Raw genomic sequence first — 13,316 nt, forward strand, 5'->3', positions numbered from 1 at the left:
GGGTGTGAATAGTTCCATAGTGATCTATTGTTTTCATTCATACTCAGTGTGATAGGCCCATGAGACTAGCCAAAACTAACTTTGACCATAAAGCCTGATTTGAGCTCGCAGAATCAATGTGAACTTTGAAAATCTGTTGACCTTTAACTTAAATAACATTACACTGCGGCTGCGTCTGAAAGCTTATGCAGCTGACTTTTTCTCTCGCTGCCCTAACAGGTAAGGCAGCGTTTTTATACGAAGGTGCTTCCCGAACATGATTTCAGACAGGATTCTGAAGTGGCATAACGGTCTAATGATCTACAATAAAATAGAGAGACTGTCAGTGTTAACTAAGCAAATATTTAATTGCTACCATACTAATTTCATAGAATTTAAAAAAAAAAGTGGAAGAAAAAACACACATTGACACACTGACCAACAATCGCAACTTTCAGATGCCAAATTATTAGCTCAACGGTCATGGAATTGAATGCACAGGATAGTGGGATATCACAGGCAGAGGAAGACACATCTATGCTGCCTTTAAAAATTGATAAGATGAAGGTATCTCAGTGGACATGCTGTGACACAATCATTGGATTTGGATATGCCTTGTTGCCTTCCTACCTTTTATATGCAGCATTTTTCAGTCATGGGACACAGCCAGGATCTCCACATGATCGGAGTTTCAAAGGGAAACCATTGCCATGCACTTCATCTTTTTTCCCTCATTTTCTGCACTGCTTTGGGTCTAAAACTCTGTAGAATCCTGGAGAATGAAAGCATGGTAATATGTGGTCATTTCAGCTTAGAGTACTGCACTCTTTTTGGTAGTTAAAAGAATAATAAAATCAGCGAAAATATTAAATAAATAAATGTAGAATTAAACGAATGATGGTCTCTGTCGATAAAAATCTAATTTTACATTTTGATTTATTAATAAACTCCCACTGAATACCAAATTTAATTACAGAATTACGAAAACCTATGCAGAGTGTTCTGAGGATGATTGAAGGAGAATGTCACTCAGAGATGGGGCAGCAATGTTTTCTCTTCCCAGTAATTACAGAGCGGGTATTTTTTTTTTAAAAAAATAGGCCTCCCATGGTCCGTACCACTTCTTACCTTGTCACAGAATAATAGAGAAAGGGCTGAAAAGAGTGTGTGTAGGTGTGAAAGGACGCCGACCCCCCGTGTCGAAGTAATTACTGCCCCTCTCTTTCTGTGTGCTCAGGTGGAACACTCATTACGCCCGTGTTCTCATGCAAACACACATAAACACATGCGAACCTCATCTTTGTCACACACTTACATATATAATGCTGTACAGTCACTCTGTCCTCAAACCAAACACAGAAAACAGCACTTTGTCTTTTCTTCACATTTTTTGTTTACATAGGAATTTATGACATCTATCTGTGATTGGGATTAACTCTTTATGGTCCACATTAAAACACTGAACACACACAAGCGTTTGGAGGAGGAGAGTGTGGCGCTGAAGGATGAAATTTGAAAGGGTCTGTTCCTGTATTCCCTCAGAAGGCCCCTCACTCTCATAAACCACACTGGGATTTTTCAGCTCCACTGCACACTTCAATCTCTCACAAACACACAAAGCTCACAAGGGCTGACTGCTAAACCCTTCAGGATATTCTGGTATATAGTATCTATAATAAACAATGTATATGCTTATGAATCAGATGACAGGAATTTTTTTCTAGTGATTGACTTTGCTTTTTTTTTTTTTTTTACATTAAGCACAATAAGGTATCAGTGTAAAAACGCACAGCTCTCTATTATGAAGAATAAAAGATAAAAATAATTAAGCTGATAAAATGTTACATGCAAAATATGGTGGAGGGTGGGGATGAGGATTGGAGACTTGTGGACAGAGATGTGGTGAAGGGCTTGGTTTTCCATTAGTGGGTCTATACTGCCATCTGCAGGTCACACAGGAGTGTTTTTTTTTTTTTTTTGGTTTGGTCACTTGGCCACTAGTGATCATCACCACTGAGTGTCACGCAAAGGTCACATTATTTTCAATTATTACAAACCCATCTTGTGGGATGATTTGATTTACCACTACATTCTAAAAAGAAATTTCAGAATACATATTACTGCAACTGAAATAAATGCATGGTTGCAAATAAAGAATTTTTACAGAGTAAAATAACTGTTTTCTATTTGAATATATTTTATATTTTAATTTATTCCTGTGATGCAAAACTGAATTTTCAACATCATTTCTCAAGTCTTCAGTGTCCCACGGACCTTCAGAAATCATTCTAATATGCTTATTTGCTGCTCAAGAAACATTTCTAATTATTTCATGTTGAAAACAGTTGATACTATTCAAAAGGACATAGTAGGTTTTTATTTTTAAAAAGAAATTAATAATTGTATTAAGCCAAAAAAAAAGATAAAAAGTAACTGAATATATTTATAATGTTACAAAAGATTTGGATGTCATATAAATGCTTCTTTTTTTAACTTTTAAAACCACGGTTCACGGTTCCTTAAAAGAAGGGGAAAAAACTGTTTTCAACTGGATGCTTCAACAGCTTTTAACACTGTGCAGCAAATCAGCAGATTAGAATGATTTCTGAAGTATCCTGTTATAATGAAGAGCAATGGCTACTGAAAATTCAGCTTTCAGCTTTAATGATATCTCACAATATTATTATATTCACAGTATTTTGATTAAATAAATGCAGGCTTGGTAAGCATAAGAGACTTCCTTCAAAAATCTTAATTGTTCCAAACTTTTGACTCCCAGTGTATAGGTGTTTTGAGATCATTGAGAGCAAGTATTGTAAAACTGAAAAGATTTTCAGTGAACCGAATTGAAGGAATTTAATTATATCTCCTTTTACCCTTTTGAAAAACAACAATTAATGTAATTTAACATGAGCATCAGTTTCAAACATCTATTGTGGTAGGTCACTCCCACAGTCTTTGTCTACACCTCATTTGTGTTGGTGAAGTAATGTTGCAGTGATCTGTTAGTTTATATGTATATAAAAGAGCTTTGTTTTTCATGTTACTCTGATAATTGCAGAGTAATATGAAACGTGCTGTCTAAACTGACAGATGATCCGACAGATAAATTGGCAAACGTTACATAGCCCTCGTGACTACTAACCTCAGCCTGCCTTATTTGTTTACAAGGGCCTATAAAAAGAGGATTTCACCCCAGACAGACTGGAAAGGCCCATAGGTAGCAAAATAGTCTTCACCCAATGCATTCATACAATCATAGCTCAATGTTGTTCATACAAAATAACTACTCAAGCAATAAATAGAAGCGTCACATGCACAATGTAAAAGCAGGGCTGAACTCACCCTGAAGATGTCCTTGGTCATCTCCAAACTAAAAATTGTGCATCCCAACTTCAAGCCTAGATAAGATGTAGGGCAGAGGCATGGCAAAATGACTCTCAAAGGTAAGTCTGACCAAAAAAATTAAGAGTTGGAACATGCCCTAACATGACCAATATGGCCAAGACCACTAGGAAAACATCACACCACCAGAGGGAGACAGAAACATGAAGCATGTCGAGATGTGTGTGGGGGGGCACAGGGGGTCTTGAACATCAGATGGGTCAAATGTAATATTAAGCTCCTCAGCCAACTCACAAAATCTATACCCATATTTGCTTGGCATAGATTAGTGAAAACTATTTACAGTTTTGTCACTGAACAGTCATGGAATCCATTATTGGAAGTTTATTGAGCAAATTGAAAGTTTTTAAATCATTATGAATAAACTTTAAATTTCTAACTTTCAGTTTTCAATCTCTTGTACACAATGAGTACTCCAAATGCTAGCTGAGTGTTTTTTTTTTGTTTTATTTTGTTTTTTTTTGGGGGGGGGGGGATTAATGTTAAATATGAAATAATTTGCTGTTTGCGTTTGTGGAGTGATGTGTGCATGTGAAACTGCACATATTTCTGGATTCTTGTGTAATCTAACATCTTCATTTATCTTCTTATATCCCTTTCTTTTTAATATGTGCTCCATTTGTCTTCTCTATACATTTTATCCACTTATTTCTCCACTCCTTTTTCTTGCAATCCCTTTACACTTTTCTCCTCTTTGACTGTGACTATTAGTATTAGTGTTCATTTTTACATACATTACAAACTAATGAGCAAACAATGAATAATAGAATTTTCCTTCTCCTTCCTTCTTTTCAATTGGATTTTTGTCACCATGAGCCACCATTTTATAACGTGAAAGAAATTATAGAAGAATCATGAGATATTCATCATCGGGAAAGGTGTCTGTTGCTAGATGGCAGGCTTTAATGCCCTTAATAATATCTCCTCTTATTCCTTAGAAATGATTGTCCATCTCTTGCATCATTTAGTCAAAGCAACAGCAGTAATCCTATAATCAGTGGTGGCTGCTGGTCTTTCAAAGAGGGAAAGCTCATTTTCGGCCTACTTCATAAAAATTGTCCATTTATTTATATGTAAATTCTGCCCTACGTTCCTTTTCAAGAAAATGCTCTGTGACCCTCTCATACCAACTAGGCGTCTTTTCCAGTGACGCTAGCCTACTGTATGAATGAATGAATGAATGAACAATCTAAAAAAAAAAAGATATTAAACTCGACGGAGGAAATGTGGGAATTAGGTTAAGCTGAAACAAGGAATGTGGTGTATAATAGGGTTGTCACGATACCATAAAAATGTCTTATGATACTATACCAGCTTAATTTATAATTAAATTCTACAAAATGAATCAAAATTTAATAAATAAATAGATGTAAGTGAAAACAGACAATATTATTCTCTGAATACTTAATTAATGTTAATGTTAACTGCACAGAAGCTGCATGAAGTGACATTTTGATGTGGCATTTATTAATTTAGACTGTATTTATAATTACATAAATAATGTTATGAGATTCATGTTTTAAATACTAAATTCTGAATATAGAAATATGTTGGAAAATAATGTAATATGCCTACTTTTAGACGGGAAACATATAAACGACCAGCAGGTGGCAGAAGTTCGTGATTGAATCACTGAGTCATTCAAATGATTCTTTCAAAACGGCTGAATCCTTCAGGAGCGAATCAAATGACTGTTGAATGTATGAATGGCTCAGTGAATCAGTGATTCGCCCAAGACAACGCGGATTTGGATCGAACACAGAAACGAAACAAAAACAGCACTCTTGCTCGTGTTGTATTGCTTAAGTGTCAGGAGCATTTTTTGCTCGCATATCTTGAAATTTCCGAGTTAGCAGCATGTAAGGCAAGGCAAGTTTATTTATATAGCACATTTCATACACAATGGTAATTCAAAGTGCTTTACATAAAAGGAAGCGAAATAGTCATTCAAAATAATAAGAAATTAAAAATAATAAAAATCAACAATAAAAACAAAGTGATTTAAAAATTTATTTTAAAAGAATGTAAAACATTTAAGAATAGAAAGTGATTATACATAGTGCAATCAGTTCGGACGTAGCACAGTGCTCATTCAACAAATGCACAGCTAAACAGATGAGTTTTGAGTCTGGATTTAAAAGTGGCTAATGTTTTAGCACATCTGATATCTTCTGGAAGCTGGTTCCAACTGCGGGCGGCATAATAGCTAAAAGCAGACTCCCCTTGTTTTGTGTGAACCCTTGGTATTTCTAACTGACTCGATCCTAATGATCTGAGTGGTCTGTTAGGTTTATATTCAGTGAGCATATCTCCAATGTATTTAGGTCCTAGGCCATTTAGAGACTTATAAACGAGTAAAAGTACTTTAAAATCAATCCTAAATGTAACTGGAAGCCAGTGTAAGGACCTGAGGACTGGTGTAATATGCTCAAATTTTCTGGTTCTAGTCAGAATCCTGGCAGCAGCGTTCTGGATGAGCTGCAGCTGTCTAATGGTCTTCTTTGGAAGGCCGGTGAGGAGACCATTACAATAATCCACCCTGCTGGTGATAAAGGCATGAACCAGTTTCTCCAAGTCTTGACTGGAAACAAAACATCTAATTCTTGCAATGTTTTTGAGATGATAGTATGCTGATTTAGTTACTGCTTTGACATGACTACTAAAACTAAGGTCTGTCTCCAGAAACACCCCAAGATTTTTGACTTAGTTTTTAGTTGATTGACCCCTAGAGTCAAGGTATGCATTCACCTTGATAACTTCATCTTTGTTTCCAAATGCAATGACTTCAGTTTTCTCCTTATTTAACTGAAGAAAGTTCTGGGACATCCAACAGTTTATTTCATCAATGCATTGGCAGAGGGAGTCAATGGGGCTGTAGTCATTTGGAGATAAGGCTAGGTAAATCTGCGTATCATCAGCATAGCTGTGATAGGCAATTTGGTTCTTTCTCATTATTTGACTTAGTGGGAGCATATACAGGCTAAACAAGAGCGGTGCAAGAATTGAGCCTTGTGGGACTCCGCATGTCATGGACGTCCACTTAGACTTATGCTCTCCTATACTCACATAATAACCTCTCCCTTCTAAGTATGACCTGAACCATTTGAGTACCATCCCAGAAAGCCCGATCCAGTTTTCCAGTCTCTCTAGAAGTATGTTATGATCAACAGTATCAAACGCAGCACTAAGATCTAGTAGTACCAGAACTGATATTTTGCCTGAATCAGAATTGAAGCGAATATCATTTATTATCTTAATGAGTGCTGTCTCTGTGCTATGATGTGCTCGGAAACCAGATTGAAAATTGTCCAAAAACAGACATAGTCACTTCTTTTTGAAATTGCGGTCGAATCTGTGTGACCTCTGCAAAAGTAGATATGCCAATCTCCTTTCTGATATTATTGATCTTCTCAGAAAAGAAGGAAGCAAACTCATTGCATTTACTGTCGGAGAGCATTTCACTGGGAATCTGACTTGGGGGGTTTGTCAGTCTCTCCACAGTAGCAAAAAGAGTGTGAGAGTTGTTTAAGTTACTGTTTATAAGGTTTGAGAAGAAGGTATGTCTAGCTGTGGCTAGTTCCACATTGAAAGCATGAAGGCTGTCTTTATAGATGCTATAGTGAATTTCAAGTTTTGTCTTCCGCCACATCCGCTCAGCTTTTCTGCATTGTCTTTTCATACTCTGAACTGCTGTTGTTTTTCTCCATGGTGATTTTTGTCTGCCATTCTTCTTGCAGACCCTTGTCGGAGCAATATCATCAATAACATTCTTAACTTTTGAGTTAAAGGAATCCAAGAGAAGATCAACAGAGTCTGCAGAAATGCTTGGTGTTAAAGACATAGCCTTCATAAATAGCGCACTAGTGTTCTCATTAATGCATCTCTTTCTGACAGAGACAGATCTAGATTCAGTGGTAACAGAGATCAATATATCAAAGAAAATACAGAAGTGATCAGATAGTGCTACATCCTTAACAACAATGGATGAAATGTTTAGACCTTTACTGATGAGTAAATCTAGAGTGTGTCCACAATTGTGTGTGGGTTCATGCACATGCTGGATCAGATCAAAAGTGTTTAAAACAGTAATAATTTCTTTTGCAGTTTTGATTTCTGCATTATCTATGTGAATATTAAAATCCCCTGCAATAGTAAAACAGTCAAACTCTGACAAAATCATTGATAACAGTTCTGTGAACTCTTCAACAAAGGCTGGAGAGTATTTTGGAGGCCTGTAAATAATGATAAACAGAATGCGTGGAGCACCTTTCAGCACAATACCTAGGTATTCAAAAGACAAATACTGACCAAATGACACTTGCTTGCATTGATAAACATCTTTAAATAGAGCAGCTACACCTCCACCTCTCCTAACAGTCCTGCAGACACTTGTAAAGTTAAAGTTAGGAGGGGCTGTTTCATTGAGGACTGTTGCACTGCAGCTGTCTTCAAGCCATGTTTCATTTAGAAACATAAAATCTAGGTTGTTTGTGGTTATAAAATCATTGATCAGAAATGATTTATTTTTTAGTGAGCGAATGTTTACATTTTGTCTCTACAGCAATCTTAGATTGACGCATTACAGGCCGCAGATTAGATGGGTCAGCCGTACGGTTTGAGAAGGCCTTAGACTTTCTATCACGTGACAAAACAGAAATATAGAAGGCTACAGGCACACTGGGTTCCCGCTTGTTCTGTGAACATTTGTGAGTGTTGCTGCTAATATAGCGGGGACCCGACACATATCTGAGAGCTGTTATCAGTTGTTTTTGGTTCACCTACAGCTGATGGAGGAGGGTTTCGGCCCTGGCGTTGTGGCAGCGGTCGGAGAGCTCTCACAGGAGGAGGAGGGAGATCTGAGCCTGCTGTCTTTGGTGGTTGTGGGGCCTGCCGTTTTTTAGTTGATATCTGGGGGCTTGCAGCGAACGAGTGGGAGAGTTTGGTCCCAGCATACACCAGTTCCTCCATTTTCTGTGAGAAGCTTAGAAGTGGAGATTCTGGAGAGAGGGATAGTGTGTCTGGCGAGCGGGGCTCTGGCTCTGGTGTTTCCGGTGGCTGTGATATGTTGTCCTGGCTTCCCTGGCTGTTTTCCAGATAGTTGTCCTTGGGTGCTGAGTCTTGGAGCTTATGTAGTACGTCACAGTCTGTTTGTGATGAGCTGTGTGGGCAGGGCTCAGCTGGGATAGTCTCTGTGAGGAGAGCTTGTTTTGGCTGCGTGGTGTTATCAGTGTCCTTGTGGGATGTGTCAACCACAAGATGACTCTGAGGCTGACATGAAGTCCTGTGGTCACTCATATTCTCTCCAGGTGTGTGTGTGCCATTGAGGCCGAGTGGATTGGCACACACCACTGAAGGATGAAGGAGGGAGAAATAGATATTGTCCTTTAGCACTCTCGCACCAAGTTTGTTTGGGTGGAAGCCGTCCAGTTTAATCAGTTGTCTATGGCCCCAGAAAATATTGATGTTGTCGATGAAGTTGACTCCTTTTGTACTGCAGGTTCTTTGTAGCCATGTATTCAGCCCAAGCAGCCGTAAAAACATGTTAGTTCCCCTTGCTGGGAGTGGTCCACTGATGAACGACTGAACTTCAAGTCTTTGAAGTGTTTCAAAGAGTTCACTGAAATTCCATTGTTGCCTTCTTAAGCAGTTCTGACTGCTCTTTCCGAATATCGTTCTTCCCCACATGGATGATGATTCGATTTGCAGTCTTGTGCTTCATCAGAATGTTCCGAAGTTCCTTGTTCACATCAGAGACGGTTGCTTGAGGAAAGCAGCATGTAGTTGTAGTCCTGCTACTGATGTTTCTGATAATAGAGTCACCCACTATCAGAGTCCTGGGCTCGGCTGCACTCTGAGCTGAATGCCGCTGTCTGCTCGACCTTGAGCGCCTGTTAGTAGCGATGTTAGCTGCTGGCTGATACGATCCATGTTTTGTCACATTTGGGGATTCCTCACCCACATTCATTAATGCTTCAAATCGGTTCTCAAGATGTATAGGGGGTTGTAAAATGCCAGTGTTTACAAGTCTTGTCATAGCCGTATCTGGGGTAGAGGATGCTACCGCAGCAATACGAGATACTCGTAACAATCTGATGTCTCGAGTGCCTTTGGGTCTCGCTCCCTGTTTGTGCCATCGATTTGTCTGTCGATCAGCTTGTTCTTCTACACTTTGTATAAACTGTTGAGATTCACTAGATTCATAGGACTCACCAGCTGTATGCTGCGGGGGTCCGTGATGACGATCTGCTGTGTGTTCCACCTGTTTTGGAGGTACAGCAAGTAACTTTGTTTCAAGAACCACAATCCTTTGTAGAAGTCTGTGGCAGTTCATGCAGCAAGTAGATTCCACAAGGGGCATTTTCTTTCCCGTCTGTTTGAATGTAGGCAGCTGTGTTTTCCTGTCTCCGGAATGTAAACTGCTGGCAGTGGGAGGCAAAGAGTCTTCCTTTTCTAAAAACTGTGTTGTTTGAGCACTGTGCTGATATGCTGAAGTTAAAATCTTAGAGAAATCTGAGAAAAGTGCATGAATAGGGAGCGAAGCGCAGAGCAATAAGCAGGAGCGTCCGAACAGTAGCGAAGCCGGAAGTGTTATGTTTTAATGTATATTAAAACATAACATTATAAATGAATTTAAAAAAGTATAATGATTGATAAGAACCAAGTGCAAAGCCGCTATGGGACTGAGCTCGAATAGCTTCAGCGTCAGCGACTTTTTATAGTACAAAATCGCTGTCAATCAAAAGGAGATACAGACTGTCCAATCATCACGCAGAAGCCCGGAGTCCAGGCCAGCCCACTCCTCCATTCACCCCCAGAGACGCTGAGCGTCCGTGGGCGGGACATAATCGCAGCATTTATCCAATGACCGTCTAGTTTCGAAGCACTGAAAAAAACTGTTCAAAGCAGCCCCATTGAAGTCAATGGACGCTAGGCTTCAGCATGGAAATGCACTGATGCTACGGGAATGTATGAGAAGGAAATCGAGTCAGCCGTCCTGCTATATGTAGCTGATTCTGAACGAACTGGTCTTCGAGATGAACGTGTTCTAACGCATTTTTAGTCAATAAAATGTTAACACAATAGTACATATTTGACCATTATTTTTTTGACATTATAGGGGAAGCCGAGCTTGCCTTGCAGTCTTAAAGAAATCCCCACTGCCTATAATGTACACCTGAGGTCATCTGAGGAACTGATTTCTGAGGCTGTCCTACAATGTAGAACAGAAACACAAGAAACGCAAGAGGCTAGATAATTGTGTGGAGAGGACAGCATTTAGGATCTACACCCTCCACCACATAATCATCCAGCTTCCCTTTCGAGGGAACTTCGAACTGCGTCCTCTAGGGGTCGCTATGGGGAACGCCGTCAGCGTGACCCGTGTCTGAAGCATATACAATACAATACAACGTTTATTTATATAGCACATTTAAAACAACCGAAGTCGACCAAAGTGCTTCACAGATTATGCAAACAAAAACAAGTCGACAAGTTTATAAGCAATAAAACAAGACTATAACACAAAAAATGTAAAATGGATGAGATTCACTAAAATAAAGTCATTCCACAGCAAGTCAAAAAATATTAAATGCCAAGGAAAAGAGATAAGTTTTAAGAGTAGACTTAAAAACAGATAATGTTGAGGCAGTTCTGATATGAATTGGGAGACTATTCCACAGCTTGGGGCCAACAACAGAAAAGGCACGATCACCTCTGTTTTTGAGACGTGCCCTAGGGACTTGCAACAAACCAGAATCAGCAGATCTGAGTACTCTTGACTGAGTATAAGGTTGTAACAGATCAGATAGGTACTGTGGAGCCAGATTATGGAGAGATTTATAGACAAACAATAGGATTTTAAAATCAATTCTGTATTTGACCGGCAGCCAATGCAATGAAACCAGGGCAGGCGTAATAGACTCGTACTTGCGCTTCCCATAAAGAACCCGAGCTGCAGCATTCTGAACCAACTGCAGACGGGAAACACATGACTGAGAAACACCAATGTACAGTGAGTTGCAGTAATCCATTCGAGATGTTACAAAAGCATGCATAACCATTTCAAACTTCTTTAGAGACAAAATTGGCTTCACCTTCGTCAGAAGACGAAGATGATAAAAACAGGACTTAACCACAGCACTTATCTGCTTACCAAATTTAAGATTATTGTCAAACCATACACCCAAGTTTTTTGCATATGTAGTACTATATGGGGTGAGAGGTCCTAATTCAAAGTCGTGTACACAATGATCATTTGAGCCAAACAAAATAAATTCTGTTTTACTTTCGTTGATGCTTAAGAAGTTACTTGTAAGCCAAAGTTTTAGTTCATCCAAACAGTCTAAAATAGGCTTTAAGGCCTGTTTGTTATCACGCCTCAAAGGAATATAGATTTGCGTGTCATCGGCATAAAGATGAAAAGAGACCCCATACTTATTGAGAATAGATCCTAGGGGAAGCATATAAAGAGAAAACAGTACCGGACCAAGGATCGAGCCCTGAGGAACACCAGATTTTAAAGATATTTCAGATGAGGAGTGGTTTCCAATACTAACAACGTACCTCCTATTAGTGAGATATGAACGAAACCACTGCAACACCGTGCCCCGAAGGCCAACACATGTTTCAAGACGCGATATAAGTGTGTTATGATCAACTAAATCAAAGGCAGAACTGAGGTCTAACAGAACCAAAGCCACTGACTGGCCAGTGTCAGTAATTAGCATGATGTCATTCAAAACTCTTAAAAGAGCTGACTCAGTGCTATGACAGGATTTAAAACCAGATTGAAATTTTTCAGAGATTGAACTGACGGTCAGATAAGACTGAAGTTGGTTTACAACCACTTTCTCTAAAATTTTAGAAAGAAAAGTCAAATTTGAGATGGGACGAAAATTAGCCGGTAATGTGGGATCCAAACTTGGTTTTTTTAAGATGAGGCCGCACAGTGGCAAGTTTAAAGTTACCAGGTACAGTGCCAGTATAGAGACATTTGTTAATGATAGACAATAAGTCAGGGCCAATAGTTTCAATAATCTGTCCAAGAAAACGTGGAGGAATTACATCCTGAGGACACATAGTAGGTTTTAGAGTAGACATGATCTCGAATAGAGTATTCAAGTTTACAGGCTCAAAGACAGACCAGGTGGAAGAGGTGATTAAAATATATGGCAAATTATATGACGTCAAAGGCATCACAGATATAATTTGGGAAATCTTGTTATTAAAATGTCTTGCAAAATCCTCGCAAAGAGAAACAGATGTCTCAGGAAACAGATTAACATTTGGGTGAAGAACAGATTCAACCGTGGAAAAAAGGATGTTTGGCTTATGGCTATTTTTTTAAATTAACTCCGAGAGATAGCTACACTTTGCAGCTTTTACAGCTCGCTGATAGGCAGAAAGAGAGCCCTTTAAAATTTCATGACACTTGTAATTGATCTTTTTTCCATTTACGTTCAGCCCTTCTACAGGTCTGTCTAAGAGAACGAGTAAAGTCATTTTGCCAAGGTACTACATTTTGTTTATGTTTTTTAACTTTTAGTGGTGCAACAGAGTTTAAAATATTAGGACAGCATTAAACAGACTTAGATGTTCATCGGCATCCAAGTGATGTGTAGTGGAAATCATATCCTGATTGGCACTTAAATGTACATACATGGAGGAAAACTCGTCACTTGAATGATCAGTGATGATACGAGTCCAACGTGGAAGTGGAAAATGTCTCTGAATTTTCCCGTCTGATGGAATGGAGAACAATATAGGCATATGATCAGACAAGCCTGTATCATCAATATTAATGTCCAAGACAGTTAACCCACGGGATAAAATCAAGTCCAGAGTATGGCCCTGGACATGAGTTGGTCCAGACACCCATTGCAGAAAATCTAAGGTGTCAAGTAGACTAAAGGCTAGTTCACACTACAGGATTT

This window comes from Onychostoma macrolepis, chromosome 18 (assembly GCF_012432095.1).
Source record: "Onychostoma macrolepis isolate SWU-2019 chromosome 18, ASM1243209v1, whole genome shotgun sequence".
Lineage (NCBI taxonomy): Eukaryota > Metazoa > Chordata > Actinopteri > Cypriniformes > Cyprinidae > Onychostoma > Onychostoma macrolepis.